Here is a 20,662-nt window from a genome sequence, read left to right as displayed (position 1 = left end):
GGCCCGCCCGGCCGCGAACTTGTGCGAGTTGCCGCTGTCAGACGGCGGCGGGGAAGGGCGAGGGGGGCGGCGAGCCCGGCGGGCGGCGCGCCGGTGGGCACCGACTCGGGCTCCTCAAACCTGATGGATCAAAGTGGGAAGAACTCGAGGCACGGCCAGCAGGAAGATTGGCAGTCCGTAGGGTCAACCGGCTGCGGGCAGCCCTGACGGGCGGGCCTCCCGCCCACTCCGCTCTCCCAGCGCCAGCGCCCGCCCTCGGGGCGAGCCAATAACGGGGTGGAGGGGGCGGGCTTTGCCCAAGCTCGGTTGGCCCGGTTCCTCCTCCCCTCCGTTAGCAGCTGCGCTTAGCCCGGGACTGGACCGAGTTAGAGTTGAGACGCCGGAGGAGTAGCGCAGAGTGCGTGCGTCCCCGCGGGGGGGGGGGGGGGCGGCACTGGGCGCCCGCTGAGCCCCGGGGAGCCGGGTGAGGGCCGGGGGGGGGCTCCGCCGCCACCGTGCCTCGCAGCTACCCCGGGCCAAGTGCCCCGCTGTGGCGTCGTCGGTGCCGCCGCGACGCCACCTCCCGGGGTGGTGGCGGCGGCGGTGGTGGTGGTGGTGGTGGTGGTGGTGGGAGGAGGGGGGGGGGCGCGACGCCGAGGGCAGCCCCGCCGGTACGGCCGGGGGGTGGGCGGCGGGGGGAGCCCGGGGGCAATGCTGGGTGGGGGGGGGGTCGGGGTATTTGGGGGAAGGGCCGGGTCTGGGTTAGCGCCTCCTATTTTAACTCCCTCCCCCCGGTGCCCGCTGGCTGTTGTGCCCCGCTGCCTTGCCGTGCCCCCCTCCCTCACTCACCGCCACCACCGCGGCCCCCTCCCCAAATTTCCCCCCCCAGCCCCGGGTGCCTCCCTCCCCCGTGCCCGGCGCGGCTCCTCCCGTATTGTTCGGCTGGGTCCCTCTAATGGCGGACAGGAGGCGGCGGTGCTGCCGGCCGACTGCAGGGGGGCAAAGCCCGCACCGGGGGCAACTGCCGGGGGGGGAGGGGGCTGTATGCCTGCGTGACCCCCCCGGACCACCCCACACGCACCTCGGGGTGCCGCTTCGGGGCCGGCTCGGCCAAGTTACCGGCTCCTGGGGGCTACTGCTTCGTCCCCGCACTCGCCCCGTGGAGCCCCCGCCGCGGCTGAGCCCCGGGTGGGGCCCGGCTCGCGGGGGGGGTGCAGGAAGGGTTCCCCCCCCCCCGAGGGTAATCTCTGTTTATCGGTGTGTTTGGAAGGGTTTGGGTTGAAGGGGATGCGGGAGATACCTGCTGCCCTCGTCGGGCAGAGGAAATGCTGCCTGGGGGCGCTGCTCGGTGCCCCGTGTTAACCCCGTGTCTTTCCCTTAGGCTCCAGCCCGGTTTGGTGCAGCCTTGGCAAGAGAGCGACGAGGAGAGGGAGCTCCATTGTGAGTGCTATTTATGTATCTATCGCCGCTTCGGCCTGCTCACCGAGGGCTTGACCCCCCTTCCTTCCTTCCTTTTTACCCCCTGCCCCCGGAGGAGAAGGAGGGGCTCGGGTGGGGAAATTCCTGGGTCCAGCAGCTGCTGCCCTGGGGCGAAGCCCCGGTAATGGCCGTGAGGCGGCTCCTCCTCGGGGTGGGCGCTGCTGCTGCTGCAGACATCGCTCCTGCAATACCAACTCCGGCAAGCAGACGACGGGCTGCTGCCGCTGCTCGCCTTACCCGGCTCCGGAGGGAGGGGGAGGGCATATTTCGGGTGCCCTCTAGAGTCTCAAAGCGAGAATGGAAATCCGTAACGAGGCGCCTTTTGCCATCTTTATTTTCTTCCTCTTTCGCCAAGCCCGTGTGCTGCGTGTCTCGAAGATAAGGAAAGGTACGGGAGGTTTTAAAATAAGCCAGCAGTTTGCAGAGTGTGCTCCGGCGTCTGGTCTTTGTACGTTCAGGTTGGGTCTTTACGCCTCTGGATTTGCTCGGGTGATTTCGTTGTGTGCTTTTGGTGTTTTGTGTGCCCTGGGCAGTGCTTCTGAGCCATCTGCTTTGCCCCTTCCCCAAAAAGCTGTAGGTCACTAGGGAAAAACCCACAGCTTCTTAATAACGATTGGTTTCTGTGCTGTATCTCTGGGATTTTCAAAGCAGACTGTGTTCTCTATTGGGTGATAGGCCACCTAAGGGGAGGCTCATTATCAAATCTTGTATGTAAGATCAGGGTAATTTGACTCTAGTTTATATGCTTTTAGTATCATTTTTTGCTGTATACTGTGAAAAATGGTGATTCTGAAATTGCAAAGTAGCACAGTGAAGGAGAAAGTAACCTGGCGTGTATAGATGCACGTTTTAGGAGCTCATGAGTTTGGATGCGACTGTTGTCTGCAGGCTCTCGCCGCTAGAGGCCACTGCAAAAAGCGTAGCCTAGCCTTGGGAGGTCTGGTTGATAACGTGCAGCACAGAGAACAAAACAAAAAAGGGAGTGTGTATTTTGTGCTCTAGGTTCTTGAGTTGGGCACAGGAGGAATTCAGATGTTGTAGTCTTCTCCACCGCTTGTATCTTGAAGTCTTTTTGTTATTTTTCCCTTACCATTCTAGGTGGTAGATTGCCCAGATTTACATAGGTTGCCACTTTGGTACTTTTTGGTGACTTGCATGTAGAAGGAATAAGTGGTTCTCTGCAAAAATGCCACTGCTAAAGAGGAAGACATGAGATCTGAATTTATTCTGAGCTTCTAAAATTAACAACTTTGTGTAAGACTCTAAGAGTTTGTATGGTTTGTTATCATTAATAAAGCAGTCTGTTCTAAACCTTGACTAACCACTGTATAATTTTAATTGTAGTTCTTTTATTTTCACCATGCCTTGGGAGGAAGGCTACCATCTAATTTTACTTCTGATTCATTATACATTCCAGTCTGACAGCTGTTCTGCTTTTTCTGATGTTTCTTCATGTTAAAAAAGTAACTTCTAACAGTGATCTAGGCAAGTAATGCTTTGGAAGGAGGGAGACTGTGTTGGAAGGGAGTGGAAAAGGATGTGTACTGGAGCTGGTATGAAAAAAATATTGCAGCTTTGTGTGGCTGCCTATGAAAAGATGAGAATACTGCCAAGAACAGCTGTATAGCTAAGATTCAGCAAACCTCAATGAGTAGTTGCCATCTGGTTTGTGAAGTACACTAACGTCTTGCACGAAAGCATCCTACTAGATGGCATATTGTTCTCCACCAACTGTGGTGGTGGTGGTACAGCCTTTTCTCTGTTACGTGGCTGGAGGAAAGCAGTATGTCCTATGGCATGTGGTAGGCCAGGCTGTTGTGTGATGGGAGTCTATTCAGTGCGTGCTGCTGCATGGGCACTCCAGGCTCCTCAGCCATAATTCGTGAAATGAAGGTGATGATGGGACATAATTAGGTAGTTAGACCAAATAGTTTTTTTTTTTTTTTAAATAAAAGACTGTCTTAATTAGAGTATCTACTAAATTTGCTGTGTATTGTTACTCTTTGACCCTAAGTATGATTCCATTCTACTCATGCTTACGCTGAAATAATATGCTAAGAGGGATTTGCATTGGCAAGAATGTACAAACGCCAGTGAAAAAATGAAAGCAAGTTTACTGTCTTCTATGGAGCTTGTTCAAGTATGCAGAGGGATGCGGGACCAAAACTGATACAAACTCTGAGACTTTTGCTGGCTTTCTTTGTGTTTTTGTCCAGCAGCATAGTGAACAGCCTTGAACTGTTACAGAAGCTTTCATTTTGGTTTCAAGGAGTAAATAGGGTATTACAGAAGTTCTATCTGAGTGTACTGGAGTTCACAACTAATCAATATACTCAGCAACAAAAGCAGAATCAGGAGTTCTGCGAATAATTTATATGAATTATTATTACTGATGGAAAATCCAGTGTTCATGGAGAACCGCTTTTTTATTCTAGGGGACATGTACATCACAAATAATAATGAACTCTACCTATCTGTAGAAGGAGATTGAGATATAAAGTTTGGGAACTTGAGAAGTAAGCTATCGCTTCTGAGAAGTTGAAGATGATGAATGATTGCCTCGTGAGGTTGTTAAAGCCCTGTATGCTATAGGAATTTTGTTGTCTGCTGAAACTGTTGGGTTTATCGCAACAGTTAGAAGCGCTTTTTTGCAACTTCTTTAAACTTTATTTCTGTGATTTAATCTTACTAGGTGAGTGCTTCAGGAAAATAACTGGTTTTCTGAGAGAGTAGAGTTCAGAAGAAACTTAAGTTTTCTTCCATACTTGCAGCTTACCCTACGTGCTGCTGGAAGATATGTCTGGCAGTAGGCGTTAACTTGGTATGTGACTCAAAATGGTTTGGGTTGGAAGGGACCCACCCTCATAGTGAAGAATTTCTTCCTTGTGTCTAATCTAACGTGTTTTAGGTTAAAACAATTACCCTTTGTCGTATCTACTGCAGACCCTGGTAAAACGATCTGCTCGATTTAGTTGCTAGTATTAAAATTCTTCGTTTTGGAGCAGGATTAGTGAGTTTGTCAGTGTTTGGTACTTGTGAGAGAAGTTTTGGATAGAAGAGAGAAGTGTGAGGCTTCTGACATGAGGTTCCCTGGTGTGTCCCCTTAGTTAACACACGTGGACTACTTGGCTTGAAATTCCACGTATTTGTGCTTACATTGTTTTGGCAGTTTAAGACTTCTGTCTTTCCTAAGTTTCCACAAATCATGAATTTTAAGACAAAAGCCATAATTGGTCTGTGTAATTCTATGCCACTGGAGTTCAGTAAGATTCATATGCACACAGAAAAAAGATTGTAAATCTGTATGTGTGGGAACATCAGCAGTTGTATAGGGGTTGATGCCTGCCCTTTATAGATGGGTTAAATCATAACTGTCCATTCAGGAAGTCTCACGTGTTCACCTCAAATATTTCATGAATTGGGCATGTCAGTGATTCAAGTTTTGTTCTGATAGCATACTAGAGTAAGAAAACAGTTGTTATTTTAGTCAGTGGTTACAATACAGACAATGAATTCAAATGAACAGCGATTATTCAGTTTTGTGGTCAAATGGGAGTCTCTGGTGACATGGTTGCCACCAGCGTGTTTTTGCAATTACTCTGTCTGAAGGGCATTAATGCTTACTGTGTGTCTGCTAATGCATAAGCACTCCATCTTCCTCCAAGCTTTTTGGAGCAACCTTTCACCATAACTTCCTTCTCTACTGCTACTGTTGGCCACGGGAGGATAATCTGATGGGGGCATTGGGATCAGCGCTGGGGCAGGGGGCTCAGAAGCAAGTGTTCAACTCTTGGAACAGAGTAGATGCAGTAGAATCTTGAAATACACTTGGACATTACTGGTACTCTCCCCAGCCACACTGAGCATCAGTAACACAAGAGGATTGTGGATTTTAAGCTTTTCTGAGATGAAATTACATAAGCATGTTGTGCTATTGGGCAGGAAGGATAGTTTTGGATCTCTGGAATACTTAACACTTAAAATGTTAATGCTTTACCTAAAATAAATAAATGAATTAGGCATTCTGTAGTTAACCGTGTTAAGGTTCATAAACTCTAACTCCTACAAGAGTTATCAGAATCCTTTTGTTTGTGTTACTGTAGCTTCTGAAATCCATAATGCCTAAATTTGTGTACCTTATAGCGTACGAAGTTATTGAAGCATAGTCCTTACTCATTAGTTTTAATGCTTACTGACAAATGCTGAGCAGGAAGTCATCTTAATTCCACCTTTTTGGAAAAGTGTGTAAAATACTGATATTCACTTGTTTGCACACACTATTTTTAATTGATTGGAGAAAAACTGATCAGATATTTGCACCGTAGCTCACCAATTTAACTCTTGGGGGTGGCAATAAAGTAGGTCATGGTCCTCCGCTGGAGAGAAGACAACGGTGTTATGGAAGAGCTCTTACAGCTTTCTATATAGTTTCCTCAGTTCTTTTGTTGTTAAAGATAGCATTGGAAGAAGAAAGGCAAATTGGGTATAACCCATAGAATAGCAATATATAGGATTTCTGATTTAGCCCCATTGGGCCTCAGTCACTAGAAACATGGACCTGTTTTGCAAACTGCAGACTTCTGACTGTGTTTTGTCATCTTGTGCTCCTTTTGGCTTTTCTGTGAGATATAGCTATATTGAGCTCCAGACAAAAGTCCACTCATGAAGCAAGTATGCCTACCCCCAAAAAATAAAATAAAATTTAGACTTAGTGAAGATTTTTCTTCTTTCTGAGTTTCTTTTCTTTGCATCTATCTCTGTTAGACCTCTCCAGTTTGATGTTTGCCCCTAGTACTACACCAAATTTCTCTGAAAGTTATCTCGCTCATCTCATTCATAAAGTCAGCTGTCATCTCTGTATGGAGGGTTTTCAAATCTCTCTCTTCCAGACTTGCTGCTTTTTCTACCAGCTGTATCGTGGTATGTGCCTCTGACATCTCTTTGTGGACGTTTGACCTTTAGCTCAGGCTGCTATCTCAGAGGCAATCCTTCCTCCCCAGAAGGAAAGCTCTCCATGCTGTCTGTCACTTGTGGGCTGTGTTGTCACGGGACCTCTGGTTTAAGCCTGTAATCTGGCTATTGTTTTAGACACAGAGCACACTGTTCTTCTTACAGATAATATGCTCTATCTTAATTGATAATAAACACGTAAATGGTTGGTATTTATTTAGTTATGTGATCCATTAACACATATATCTTATACCTCATTTTTGATCTCTGTATTTTATAGTAACACTTTTTCTTACGGTTTGAGTAAAAATGATCCTGATCTGTTGATGTGGATTCAGAATCCTCAAGAGTGATTCCGTATTCCTTGGCTTTGACTGTCTGATCTTTTTGCATTTTATAGTGTATGGTTGTAAAAGTAACAGGTTACCAGCCTTTAAATTAAAGTTGGGGGTTAGCTGTGAAAGGTATTACCAGTAATATATATATATTTTTTGTTAAAGAGATTTTTAAGGGCTCTCCAGAAAGTGACATCATGGTCAGTTAAACACCTTTGTCCATTCTCCTGTGATGCTCCTCATGCTCAGGGAGGTTCCCTGTGTGCATCATCTAAAGCAGGTGCAATCTAGTAATGCAGAGGAAGCAAACGTCAACAAACAAAGCCTACTAAAAAAAACAAAGCAGCACCTTTCCCATTACCCTGGGACCCAAACACTCCATCCTTGGAACAAGAGCTAGTTCAAACCATTGTTTATGGTGGTGCTCTTTCCTTGTGTTCTCTTTTTTGTCTCTCTCCATCTGTTGTGCCTTATGTTTATGTTGTTTGCTCTTTGAACAGACATTCCTATTCTGTGTTTGTACAGTGGCTAGCATAACGTGGTCTGTCACTTTGGCTCCTAGGAACCTATGATATGAGCTGTAATATATGGGTGTGGTATCAGTGCTTTTTTCTTCCTTTTTTTTTTTGTAGATAGGGAAGGAAGACCTAGTGTTCTGTTATACCTGAAATCACGGCACAATTTTATTTCACCAAGAATTAATGACTAATATGTCAACCTGTATATGTTTATGAACTGCTACTAAGCTGGAAGAATTTACCAGACATCTCCTGAATTACTAGCCAATATATCTGTGTTCATGGTAGTTATTTTTATTTATTTATTTAATATTAATTCAGAAGGTAAAGTTTTATTCTGGTAGATGGTTCTTCATTAAGGAAGCCAAATATTATCTAGAAATTCCTGTAAGATGTTCTCTGCAATACATACCAAAAAAACACAACTATTTGGAGGTGACAGAAAATGGAGAACACAACAAAGGTGTTTTTTTATTATTATTATTTTTTAATTTGTCAGATGCAAATGTTGGATATATTTTGAAATTATTGTCACTGTGTTTGGCTAGCATTATGTACACTTCTATCCAAAGAATTAACAAATAGAAACACTGAGATGGTCTGCCTAATATTGTGTGTAGGACTGCAATTATGATCTGAACAAAGTCCAGCATTTTTTAATAATTAAAAAGAACTGGAGAGTTCAGAGAAGACCTACAAGAATGACTTAGGGAGGAGTGGAAAATATGCTTTGTATTAACAGATTTTAGAAATTCAGTTTTTTTCTCAATTAGGAGAGGATAGGTTAGGGTGTGACTTAATCCTGGTCTGAGACAGACTATGCACCCAAGAGTGTATTAGATAATTGGGTGCTTTTCCTGCCCTCTGCGTTAAAAACTTCATTTCTGAGGGCTGGTTATTGGATAAGCAACACAAACTCAGGGAACAGTGGGTAGCCTTTCAGCATCTACGATAACAAAGAGTTGGAATAACTGACTGAGGCACCACTTTATCCTTCTTAGGCAAAAGTTTAAAGAGGACTTGAAAAGCCCTCCGTTAGCAAAGTTTGATGGATTTTTTTTATTTATTATTTTTAATGAGACTTGGAATATACTTTGTACAGGTCTTCATTCAGGTTACAGGTTTGGACTCAAAATACTGGTTTAGAACAAATGCTATGCAATGTATTTTTAATTGGGTTCATTCTAATAAGCATATATGCTTCTTTGCATGACTGTTTAAGCCACCCTAGTTCAGTGCTGTTGTCCTCTTCTGTTTTACCAACAGTGGCCTTTTCTGTCTCTTCCGGGGCATCAGTTCAGCTCCACGAAACCTCACAATGAAGTTTCTTCTTAAGGGGAGCTGTGTAGTTGTTGCGTTTTGTTCTGTTTTTAGTTTTTCAGCTCTCTTATCGCTTTAGTCCCCATGAGTGACTGACTGTTGGGACCTGTGATTACCTAGGACAAGCGTGAGAAGGGGAGAAAGTGGGAGAGAGGAGTTGGAAGCCAAGATCACGGCAGTCCTGTCCTAATCTGGATGTGTTTCTTGTCCTGTTCTGGATATGTTTCTTTGTTGTGGAACAGCAACCATGGCAAATATAGTATGCATTTTGTTGTTGTTAAAAATAAGGCTACATTTAACTTCTTAAAACTAGTTGATTTTTTTTTTTCCCACTCAATATACTGGAGTCTTGACTGCATAAACTAACTTAGAGCCAGTCAGGGAGCACAGCTCTGAAAACTTACCATACTAGCAATGCTGACCATATCCATTCTCGCCTTGGATCCCAGTTCCTGTCAACTTTACCTCTGCATCAAACTTGAACTGTTTTTTTTCCTCAAGCCTGCTTTTTCACATTGCTTAATGTTAAGATTTTCTTTCCTTTGTAATACTGTGGCTTCATTGGCTGTTTGTCAATAGTCTACATGGGTTTCCTTGCTATATCTAGCATAGTATTCATATAACTTCTCAAATTCAATTTTTCCTTTTTCTGAATTACTAGGTGTGTTGAATGCTAATCACTGAAGGTAAATTCTGTTGAAGAAGGTTGTCCATACTCAGCCAAAAGATAGTAGGTTGTGAGCAGAACTTGGGTATTTCTCAGATGAAAAAAATCTGTTCAAGACTACTAGTTGATGTTTTTGCTAAAGAGAAGAGGAAAATTGGTTATCTGTAAACTTCTTTATTTATAAGCTATACTGAAAGGTACTTTTTCCTCCTGAGCACATACAAAAATAAAAATGGATTTTAAAAGCTTTAGTAAAAGATGTTTGTGAGCCCAGGCTCTGAGAAACTGGGCACGCCATTAGATACGATGTTTATCAGTTATCCATACAGTTATTTGTATCATGGGCAATACATACACAAGTGTAGGTTGTATGGTTTTAAAATAATTATAAAAAGGAAAAAAAAAAAAAGAAAAACAAAGAGGAAGCAGCTTGCAGAGAAGGAGCTGGGAGTTGTGATGGACACTAAGTTGAACACGAGTAATGTGCCCTTGCAGGGATGAACGCAAACAGCATACTGGGCTGAATGAAGCAAGACTATAGCCAGCAGTTTGAGGATAGTGATTGTTCCACATGGTTTGATACTTGAGGCCACATCTAGAGTGTTCAGTCTAGTTTGGGGTTGACCATAGTATAATAAAGGTAGCGATAGATTGGGATGAGTCCAATGGAAGGCCACCAGGATGCTTCGACTTGGAGCACGTAACAAATGGGGGCCAAGAGGGATGGGGTGTATTTAGCCATAAGAAGAGAAGGCTAGAGGGACGTGTAACTGTCTTCAGCTAGTTAGTGGGAAGGTATAAAGATGAAGGCAGATATATACTGGTTTGATGGCAGGTAATGGGCACATGTTGCAACCAGGAAATTGTGAATAGCTAAGATGACAGCACTGAAGAGGGTGTCCAGACAGGTTGGAAAACCTCTGTAGATACTCCAGACTATGTTGGATATAACCCTAAAAACCTGACTTAACTTCAGATATGGGTCTTGTTTCTAATTTGACACCCTTCTGAGCTGGAGTGAATTCGCTAAGGTGACATCCATCAGCCCCTTTCAAAATCTGCTGTTCTATAATTCTATTAAACTTGAAGCATTTAAGCGAAGTCTGATATCATTTAATGCCAAAAAATGCTCTCAACTGATAAGCAGTGCTTTATTGGAAGTTATATTGGACATTTTTTTCATAACAAAAAAAATGATGCTGTTAAGATAAAATCGATAATGTAAATGTGTGAAGCATGGTTTAAAAACTGCTTAAAATCACCTTAAATGTACTAAATTAAAAAAAATACAGGGAAGGTTAACTTCTTATGAGAATTAATGTTGCTCTGTCTATTAAATTGGTCTGTTTCTGAATGCATAGTTTTACAGGATGCAGTAATCTACTAGATCTCACCCTTTCACAGCTGAGATTTCTTTTCCTGTTTCCTGTCCCTGGTTGTTTTTTCAGATTTCAGTGGTTTATACGTGACTGATTGTACCCCCAATTCTTTTTAATGTTACGAACTTGGCCAGCTTCAATGTTTTTATAAATGACTTGGATGCAGGACTCGAATGCATACTAAGCAAGGTTGTGGACAACACTAAACTGAGAGGAGCTGTTGACTCCCTCAAGGGGAGAGAGGCCTTGCAGAGAGATCTCGACAAATTAGAGGGCTGGGCAATCACCAACAATGTGAAGTTTAAACAAGAGCAAGAGCCAGACTCTGCACCTAGGAAGGAGCAACCCTAGCTATATATACAGACTGGGGGATGAGAGGCAGGAGAGCAGCCTTCTGGCAAGGGATCTGGGGGTTCTGGTTGATAAGTTGAACGAGGGCCAGCCTTGATGGCCAGGAGGGCCAACTGTACCCTGGGGTGCATCAGGCACAGCACTGCTAGTCGGCTGAGGGAAGGGATTGTCCCGCTGTGCTCTGTGCTGAGGTGGCCTCACCTCAAGTACTATGTGCAGTTTTGGGCACCACAGTATAAGAAGGACATAAAACTATCAGAGTGCCCAAAGGAGGGCTATAAAGATGGTGAAGGGTCTGGAGGACAAGACATATGAGGAGCGGCTGAAGTCACTTGGTTTGTTTAGCCTAGAGAAGAGGAGGCTGTAGGGAGACTATACCTCATATGTAATACATAGAAATAGATAATTACTTCGAGCCGTTTTCTCATTAATATCTATATTAATTTAAATCTCTAGCATTTGCTGTAATGACTCTGTTACCCAAGTGTTATACAATGTTACCCGAGTACTTCCAACTCTGCTTCCTCAAACCTGTAATAATTAAATGGTGTGTTAAAGGGATTATACACTTTGTGTATTACCATCTCAATTTAATTTTTTAAATGCTAGCAAAAGCTGGGGACTTGACAGATTTAAATTCTGGATTAGTAATCTTTATTGGTACCTGTGGAGCAAGTGTGAGGCTTGTTTTTGAAATGAGTGCTGTGACCCACGGATGCTTAGTAATCAGTAGCCTATATTCCATGTTCTAGTCTGGACATCTAAATAATTTTACTAATTTTGGTCTGTTTCTGATCTAGCCATTGAGTATGTATTTTTTCCCAACTAGATTGTGTACTTCTAAAATTAATTTATGTCAATTGACATGGTACACTTCTACTTTTCTTTTGTGTGTATTGTGCTTGTCCTTTTGCTATTTCTGTATCTTTAGTGTTTCTCTTCTCTTACTGTAATGTTCCCTTTGACTTAGGTCATCTTTCAAGTCTTGCTGTGGTCTAGTGTTACCGACTTTCTTGGAAATAGATATGTATTTGGATGTAAGTAGTAGATAAGCATTCAGATAAACCTTCTTTTGTGGGTCCTTGGTTTCTTTGTCTTGTTTCACCTTTCTATTCCATTTATAACAACGTATATCCTCAAGTAGCACGTTGCTGCTTGAGTAGTAGAGAGAGAATTTATTGTCTGCCACATTACACATAATGGCTTTTAAGGCTAGAAGCAGTACTGGGTTCTTGCTGTTCAGCACCTTTTCAAGATTAAACAGGTATGAAATACATTGAGTGTGTGTGGGGTACATGTCAGTATGGCTGTCCTAAAGCTTCTACACTGTCAACATTATGATTTTGATTTGCCATGGATAGCTGTGCCAAGTGCTGCTTATTCCCCTGTGAGTAATCTTGAAAATGCGAGGTGCTTGGTGTGGATACTCTTCCATTCAAGATTGATGTTGAATAGAATCAAGTTTGAGATTGATCCTGAATTTTGATGCTGTTCATGCATACGAGGGAGCAATTCTCAGCACTGGTTGATTAGTAAGACCAAAAGAAGAGGCTGTGTTAAATAAAGGTATTCAGGTGTTCCTGGAAGTGTCAGATGGAAACCAGATGTCAGCATTCACATGCGAAGTTGATGGCTGCAGTACAGTTAAGATATTCAGGAGGTACTGAAGCTTGCATGTTCCTACCTGTCACTTCTCAGTAAGCTTTAGTTTGTGTTTAAATACTTTCTCCTCTGAATAAAAACAACTTACTGATTCAGCTGCTTCAAAATGTTTCTTTCACTGCATAGCTCTTGCCATCTTACTGTTTTTAGTTGCTGTCTCTGCTGGAATGCAGGTCTTTGCATGCATATGCTTTTCTCCTCAATTTCTTGAAACGTGTGACAAACACGTTTTGGATGCTATATAATGAATTTTAGTAAGTGAGTTTCTTACAGATTTGAAAATCTGGGGAAAAAATGGAATTTTAGGCAGCTCCAAACCTACTGGAAAATAAATTCTTCTGGAATATTATCCTTAGGCTGAAGTAATGAGATCTTAGGCTTTTGTAATGATGATACTTGGACTGTAGGCTTGTAAATCTAATCTGTCAAAACTCAGTATCCTGTCCCTGAAAATTCTTACCTGCGGTTGAGAAACAGCAACATGAACACATTGATGGGTTACTGTAAAATGTTGTTTGGACTCTTGGTTAATCTTTATAACTAACTTGAATAATATTTTAAGAAAGACTCTTGTTTTACTTTGATGTTGTGTATATTTGCACTTGAGTTTAGCTCAAAGTACGCAAGTATGTTGAACTCCGTAGCATGATTTGTGTGTTAAGCTGGTTGACTAATTAGTCATTGTGGCCTCAATGTAGTATGTTAGGTTTGCTTACAAATTTCCAATACCCTACTGATTGTGATCAGTAGATACACGTTTTAATTTAGTATTCACTCACTTCATTGTCAAATGGTACGTGCATTTTGGAGCAAGCATGTTTTACTCAGTATGGGATGTGTTTGCTGTCAGAGTCAGCCAGTTGTGGCTTTCAGTTTCCTCTCACTATGCTATCCACTGAAGTGGTCTTGACCAACCTTGTTACAGTCTGGCACAGCTGCTAGTGTTGTGCAGAGAATTTGTTTTGGGGAACTGATGTGGCTGGAAAGGACTTTTGGAGGAAAGTCTTTGTTAGCTGGATCAGCTTTTGTCTGGTTATGAGTGTGGTAGCATCATGAAATGAGCCTGTGAACCTAATCACCAGGTGGACCTTCAGTAATGTTACAGCTTTTGGTAAGGTCAAACCTGTAAAAGTTGACAGTAACTCAGGGCCACCATGTATGAGGCATATCTTTGCCTAATATGCTAGGATTGTTGGCTAGATACCCCTCGGGAAGGATATAAGGAGAAAGCACAAAAATGCTGAATGTTTATAGTAAGGCTGTTCCACAGAAATGATCTTATTGTGTGGTTGTCTGCGGTAACGGAGCTCTACATCCGATGACTCAGAAGGGCCCTTCAACCCTCCCCAACCTGGGTTTCTGCTCACATAGGTAGCTGGCTGTCCATACACACTATATTTTATTCACTACATAAATTGAGACTGGTCTGCAGTAGCAGCATTCAGATTTAGCTTACAGCTGGTTTAAATTGCAACCCTTTAAAGTATATTGGATTACTTCTGCTCTTCTAGTGCTTTCAGTCTTCCTCTGTGGGTATGGTTGGGCTATTACACTCTCTTGATTGCAGTGTAAAACCGCCACTTAAAAGTGATTTTTAATTGGAATGGTTTACTTTATTTTGGGGTGACTGGTGGCACACATTTGGTCAGCCGGGGAGGTTCAGTTGATGGTTCATACCATGGTGTGTAGGTTGCATCTATTTGTGTAGGGGATTTAATGGTCCTGAGTTATAGCAAGAAGTTACAGCATCCTGCTAAGCTAGTGAAACAGCTTCTTCGTAGCTGTATACAGTCAGTCGTCACAATAGACTGAGGTTTTGATAATTAGACTTATAAAAAATCAAGGTAATGAAAAGTGAATTTCTGTGGTATTGTGGTTGGAAGGAAGGGTATGAACTCCAGGAAGCAGCCGAGTTGAGGAATTCAAATGAAGTTATGGTCAAAGAAACATCAAGGTAAGGAATTAGTCAGTAGAACCATACAGCATCACAGAACATTGAGATGTATTGAGATTAATCTTGTAGCTCCTTATTTTGCTTAAATATTGATTTTTTTTTTTTCTTCCCCTCCCCTAAAGTCAACCTAACAGCCATAGGCGCCAAAATTCAGATGTGGATAAGTGGTTAAGACTTCCATGAGGCTAGTGACATCTCCTGTACATCTAATAATGATGTTATTCCTCTACTAGGTTAAAGTAATTACTATATTAGGTTAGTAGACAGTTCGGTAATCTGGTTGCAGCAGCAATATCTAGGGATAGAAGCTTGGCAGTTAAAGCACAATTTTTCTGCAGGTGTGTTCTCGATTTTCAGCATCTGGCTGGCTAAGTACTTCTGTAGTTGCCTTTCAACTCCTGTGTTTAATGGTCATCAGTGTATTTATTTCCAGGTTTGCCCAATCCTTATTTTAACTGGTTGCATTTCTGGCCTCTAGCATTCTGTCATGGCGGTTCTCACAGTTGAGGGTAAAAAAAAAAAAAACTTTCCTGCACAATAGATTATTAAATCTACATAATTATTTCACAGGGTGTCTTTGTGTACAATGAGACACCGGGCATAGCTCTCTATTTATCTTCTGCGTTCTTTTTTCTTTTTTTTTTCCCCCTGAGTTATCTTCCTTTGTTTGTGTCTTCCAAAAAAGAAAGCTTTTCTTTAGTATGAATTCTTCAGCATCTCACCTGTTTTTCTATTTCTCTGAAAAGGGGGTGACCTGAAAATCTCATAATTTAAAAAACAAACAAAAAACACCTCCCACCCCCAACCATAGTTCACCAGCATCTTCCTTATAGTGACAGGTATCTTCTGTATTGTTGATTCTTTGTTTAGAAAGTCTTAACATACTTGGTTTTTTCCTCTTTGGTCATTGATGGTTGAGTAGATTTGGTTTGAAAGAGTGGATCTTTGACTTCCAGTTCAGAAGAATCACTGTGTGTGTTGTTACTCTTTTCTCCCTGTTCACTGTCATGTTTTTATCACAAGTGAATTTTGCCTATCGTTCAGCACTGTGATACTCTTCTGCTTTCAGATGCTGTGAATAATTTTGCACAATTAGGAAAATGTCCCTGTGGTAGTCTCCATCTCTTATGGTTGATTTATGAATGTTGACCTGTATTATTTTATTTTGGGACCCCATTAATAACTCCTCTTTATTGAGATAACAGCAAGCAATACATAATACTTCTTTCTCTTCAAATAATTGCAAATCCTCGTGAGGACCCTATCTTGAATCTAATTATGGATAATTTCTACTGCAGTCTTTAGTGAGAAATGTGTTTGAATGTCTTCGGAAATCTTGAGTGCTGTATACTGGTTTAATTGGGCTTGGTCAATGAGCATGTGAACCCTGCAGAAGACCTCTACAGTAGTCCTGTGAGATGTTAAATTCCTCTTGCAAAATCCCTGTTAATTCTTTCCCCTTACATTGTATTTTTCCTTAGTGTATTTATTCAGCCGTAGTTTCCATCAGTCTGTCTAGTGATGGATATAGGACTGTAATCTGTAATTATCTGGGTAATTATCACCTTCTGTTTAAGTAATTGGTTGCAGATACGTAAATACAAAATTGCCGACTGTCTTTAGAAGTCGTAAGTGAATGTCATGTGGCCCTAGTGATTTGTTCTAAAATTCTCTTCTGTTAGCACTTTGATAGGATGTCTTTCCTCTGACTTGACCCCTAGAAAGAGAGCTTTGATGTAGTCTTCCCTGATCTTTTCCTTCCTGAACGTCAGTGCTAACACCTTATTCTGTGTTTTCTGCTGTGGTTCAGGTTTCTCAGGTACTCTTTTTATTTTGGAAAATTGTACTGTTGTGTAAGAATAGGTATGTTAGGCAAACCTTTGCTCTGACGTAGCTCAGTGGCCTGTCTTAAGCCATGCTTAGCAAAAGGTAAAGAATAGGGTAAGCATGTGTGAGACTTCCCTCTTAGTACAATTACAGCATCTTTATCTCAGAGACTTTTTGATAGTAGTCCTTATGGTTTTGGGGGTCATTTTAGATTGGTTGTGTACTTTAATTTGTTGAGTTTTTAAATAGCCTTCATGCTGTCAAAAAGCTTTTTGTTCTTCTAGCTGCTCCATTTCATTTCCTTCTACTGGGTTCCTCATACTTAGGTTGTTCTTCCTTTTTGAAGATAAGTGACAAATTATTTTTTCATTCCTTTGGGAGCTTAGATGTGCTGTTCAGGTAATTGCATCTTGACCATGTTGCATGGCGTAGAATTACCAAGTGGTGTTTTTGTTTGTGTTGGTCTCCTAGTTGGTTGCAGTTGGCTGTGTTGCATCTCCATTTCTGGTTTTTGTCTGCTCTCTTCCCATAGTCTACACAACAGCACTTGAATTCTTCTGTTCACTGCATGTCTGGCTTTTGCAGTCTCTCTTGCGCCTGTTATCTCGTGTGCTGTCAAGTGGAAGTGATTGATATTATAGCATTAATATGCTGTTTCTTCTATTTTGGGTATAGAATGTAAATGTTAGCACAGTACCTGTTGAGGTAAATAATTCAGTTAAGATATTGTGCTTTCTTGACAGAAAGTAGTACCCTTTCACAGGGGCAAATCAATCATTCTGTTGTTCCTGTGGCATTTGTACCCTGGTACAGCGCTACCCCTAGGATTTTATTCATCCATTCAGCGTTGAAGATCTCTTAGTTATGTGCTCTCTTATCCTTACAAAGTTTAGAAGCCCAGAAAGGAAAAAAATTATTTTTTTCCTTTTATATGGAAGCACTTGCACATGCTGGTCTTGGTTTGAGTGTCTGTTTCAAGTGCCCTGCTTTGATGTTGTTTTGGTGGGGTTTCAGCGATTCCTTTTGATTGCCATGACTTTGATCCAGGGCTGCATAACCATGACTGTGTTCTTCCATACCTGTCACCTGCATCCCAGGTGTAATTAATGGCACCCAGCAAAGGCTTTTAAACTCCAGATTTTGGTTAGTTAATCACTTTTAGGTATACCTTCCCCCCACTCCAAAATTTCTTCAATTTCCAATAAATTTAAAACTATTCTATTGTTCAGCTGTGGAATTAAGACTTGGCTTATGAAACATTGCTTGGCTGGCTGTCTTAAAAGCTGTCATATCTGTCACTTTTTTCTAGAGAAATGCCCAAATTTTGCCTTTTATTTCTTCAGCAATTAAGTCTTGAATGTAGCCATGGAATTGTAATTTATTTCAGCATGAACACTTTTTATACATGAGTGATGTAATCTAATTTAAAAGGAGGACGTGCAAAGCCTGGCTCAGGAAGGGCTGGTGTATATTGGTAGTGCCCATGTTTCCATCCAGCTGTAATTGTGGTGCCTGTGTGCTGCCACAAAGCCTTGAGCTCACTGCACAGCAGAACTGAACATACATTGCCTGCAGACTAGGCCTCACCAGTCTCTGTGTTATTTTATTTTTTATTCTTCTCTCTAGAGTCTAAAAAATTCATCCAGTGATCAGTCTAATGAATCTGAGAGGTTTTAGCTATTGTGCTTCTACAGTAGCAGTGGGAGTTGCTTAACAAGTTATGAAGTGTGGAGTTTTTCCTCTTTTCCCATTCTAAGTCTATACTTTTCACCTGGTAGATTATTACTTTTTTGGTATTTTTCATTTAGAAATAATTGACCACAACATTGCCTGTGTAGTCACTGAGTTTCTCCTCAATATTGGCATTTATAGAGCACTAGCTATCTCACTTTGCAAGTTTTTTGAAACTTCTTTTTTTTTTTTTTTTCTGAGTCTTGCAGAGTTAGAAGCTGATATTTGTGAGGAAATACATGCAGGTATTACTGTCCACTAACAATTAAGCACACAAGTTTTTCTTACTTTTATGTCATACCTGTGTCATACCATACTATTGTACAGGTCACAAAACCCTTTAAAGATCCTGCGTGGAAAAAACAAGTATGTTTAGGCAAAAAGATATCTTTCAGGCTATGTTATAATACATGGACTTACCTCTGCAGTATATTATGTGCAAATCTACCTTTTTACTGAGCATATGTAAAAATAGGAATAGCAAAGGTTTGAGTCAGACCTGAGGTATAGTCTTGGCATATTCTCATTTCCTCTTTGCTCCCATCTGTTCAGGTATATGTACAACTTTATTGAAAGCTTTATATGCTTGATATGCTTTTCTCCTTGTTGAGAAAGAAAATATATGAAATAAAACTGGAAAACTTTAAGAATCAATGAACTGAATACATGCTTTTCAGCAAAAGCTGAAATGTAGGGAAATCTAACTTTTGAATTATTCAGCCCTAGAGGGAAAAAATGATAGGTAAAAGAGAATATTGGATTAAATTAATCTTCAGTGTAACTGACTGATTTCCAGGGAGGTACAAGCCAACTGCGTTGATAATTTTTTTGTAAGAAAACTCTTCATTCCAACTGAATGTTACCTTTATTACAGTTCAAATGCTCTTACGTAATGGCATTTGGCTGTAAGGCTACCATATGAAGGAATTAAAAGGTGGTTGCCTCTCTTCTAGGATTAATCTGGTTCACAGCTTTGCTGTTTGGATTCTGCTTTGCCAGCTTCAGTTAATGGACACGAGGGCTTGAATAATGTTGTACATGCTTAGAAGAATTTTTGTGCTTTATTCCCTTAGGCCTCTTTGCTTTCTGGGGATTTTAAGGGCTGTCCTCAAACACTATACAAGTTGATACTGTATTGTAAAAGTGCTGCCAAGCTTGGTAAACCTAATGACTGTTGCAAAACCTGAGAAATACAGTCTCGAGCCATGAACATTTTCAGTCCCTTGTGAATGGTCATATACGTTAATATAAGCTATGGATGCCTGAACTTGTGCTCAGTATTACTGCAGTGTGTATATACAATTTGAAAATGATTAGCAATGTAGGGTTTGTGTTGCACTGTAAGATTGATTTGCAGTATGCATTCTGTAATTTTCCTTTTGCCGTGTCTGAATTTTAATGTTGTATATTCTGCTACAGGACATTGGGAAAGTTGACACCATAAAAAGCAAAGAAACTTATCAGTTCTTTTGTCAATAGCTTGGTTTGCTTGAACCATTTCTTTTATGTTCTATTACAGATAGACTTTTTAATTCTAGTGTTTGATTATGTAATTGCAGCTATGTCTGTCTCTTAACAGACATTGTACTTTTTTCATGTACCTGTAAAGCACTGAACAAAAGATTCTGGAAATGTGGCATCATAGATTGGAAAATGTAGAATAAATAGTCCTGTTGCTGCTTTACTCATGGCAATATTTGTCTAGACTAACATTCTCTGTTGGCATGGAACAACAGTGCTAAAAGTCAGGTTTGAACTTAAACTGCGAATTCAGCTTAATGAACAGAGTTGGTACAAGAGGTCTGAGATGCAGAAACTGTTTGAGGTATCTAATGTTTGTTTCAACCCTGTTTCAGAAAACTGATTTTACAGAAGGCAGCAAGTTGATACAAGAAGAGCAGGTTCCCCACAGGAAAGGAAATAAAAGGTCTTGGAGCAACGTATTAAGGTAAAGAGATTGCAGTGGATTTCTGGATGGGTAAGTATTGATGAGTGGGATATTTCAACTTCCTCTATACACCTTCCTTTTATAAAGGATTTATAAAAAATGCATGGAAAGCTGCTTCTAGCTTTTCGCAAAAGCTCAGTGATAGCATGCATTAGTGTATACTCTCAGACATACCCCATCATGTTATTTTTGTGTGTTTCTTGTATATATTAAGATCACCTTGGTATTCACATATTACTAACTTTTTTTAGTACAAAGGTTTTTTTACAGAGATTTTAATTCCTTTAACACTAATTACTTATTTGGAATTACAGGTACAGAAATTAAATATCCAGGTTGCCTTTTATCAGTTTTGAATTCATGGTAAAATAGACAATTATAAACAGGAGATTCCCCAGACTGAACGATCACTAAATGCAAACAGAAACCCACGAGCAAGGTAGCTTTTGGGAGGGAGCCTGAAGAAACATTGCTTGCTGTTAGAGAGAAAGGAGTTAAAAGCTGTTGAAAGCTGCAGTGGGACTTGAGGTAGTAAGTCAGGACCTCAGATGAGCCACATCTG

General features: G+C 41.3%; 1 protein-coding gene across 30 annotated transcripts in view; it reads left to right on the top strand.

Annotated features, from left to right (window-relative positions):
• The first annotated feature begins 276 nt into the window (after positions 1 to 276).
• Positions 277 to 20,662, top strand: part of ZMYM2 (zinc finger MYM-type containing 2) — a 90,715-nt gene continuing 70,329 nt past the window's right edge. For 3 of the 30 annotated variants that reach the window (XM_040544053.1, XM_040544051.1, XM_040544058.1), the window contains exons 1-3: positions 279 to 397; positions 1,361 to 1,419; positions 20,009 to 20,100. The gene's annotated coding sequence lies outside the window, so the exon portion shown is untranslated. Of the gene's footprint in view, positions 398 to 889; positions 1,237 to 1,360; positions 1,420 to 1,813; positions 1,847 to 20,008; positions 20,131 to 20,662 lie in introns of those variants that run through there. The other 27 variants (XM_040544052.1, XM_040544059.1, XM_040544050.1 and 24 more) reach the window with 16 other exon arrangements.

This window comes from Cygnus olor, chromosome 1, assembly GCF_009769625.2.
Source record: "Cygnus olor isolate bCygOlo1 chromosome 1, bCygOlo1.pri.v2, whole genome shotgun sequence".
Classification (NCBI taxonomy): Eukaryota; Metazoa; Chordata; class Aves; order Anseriformes; family Anatidae; genus Cygnus; species Cygnus olor.
This window is presented reverse-complemented; position numbering and strand designations above follow the sequence as displayed.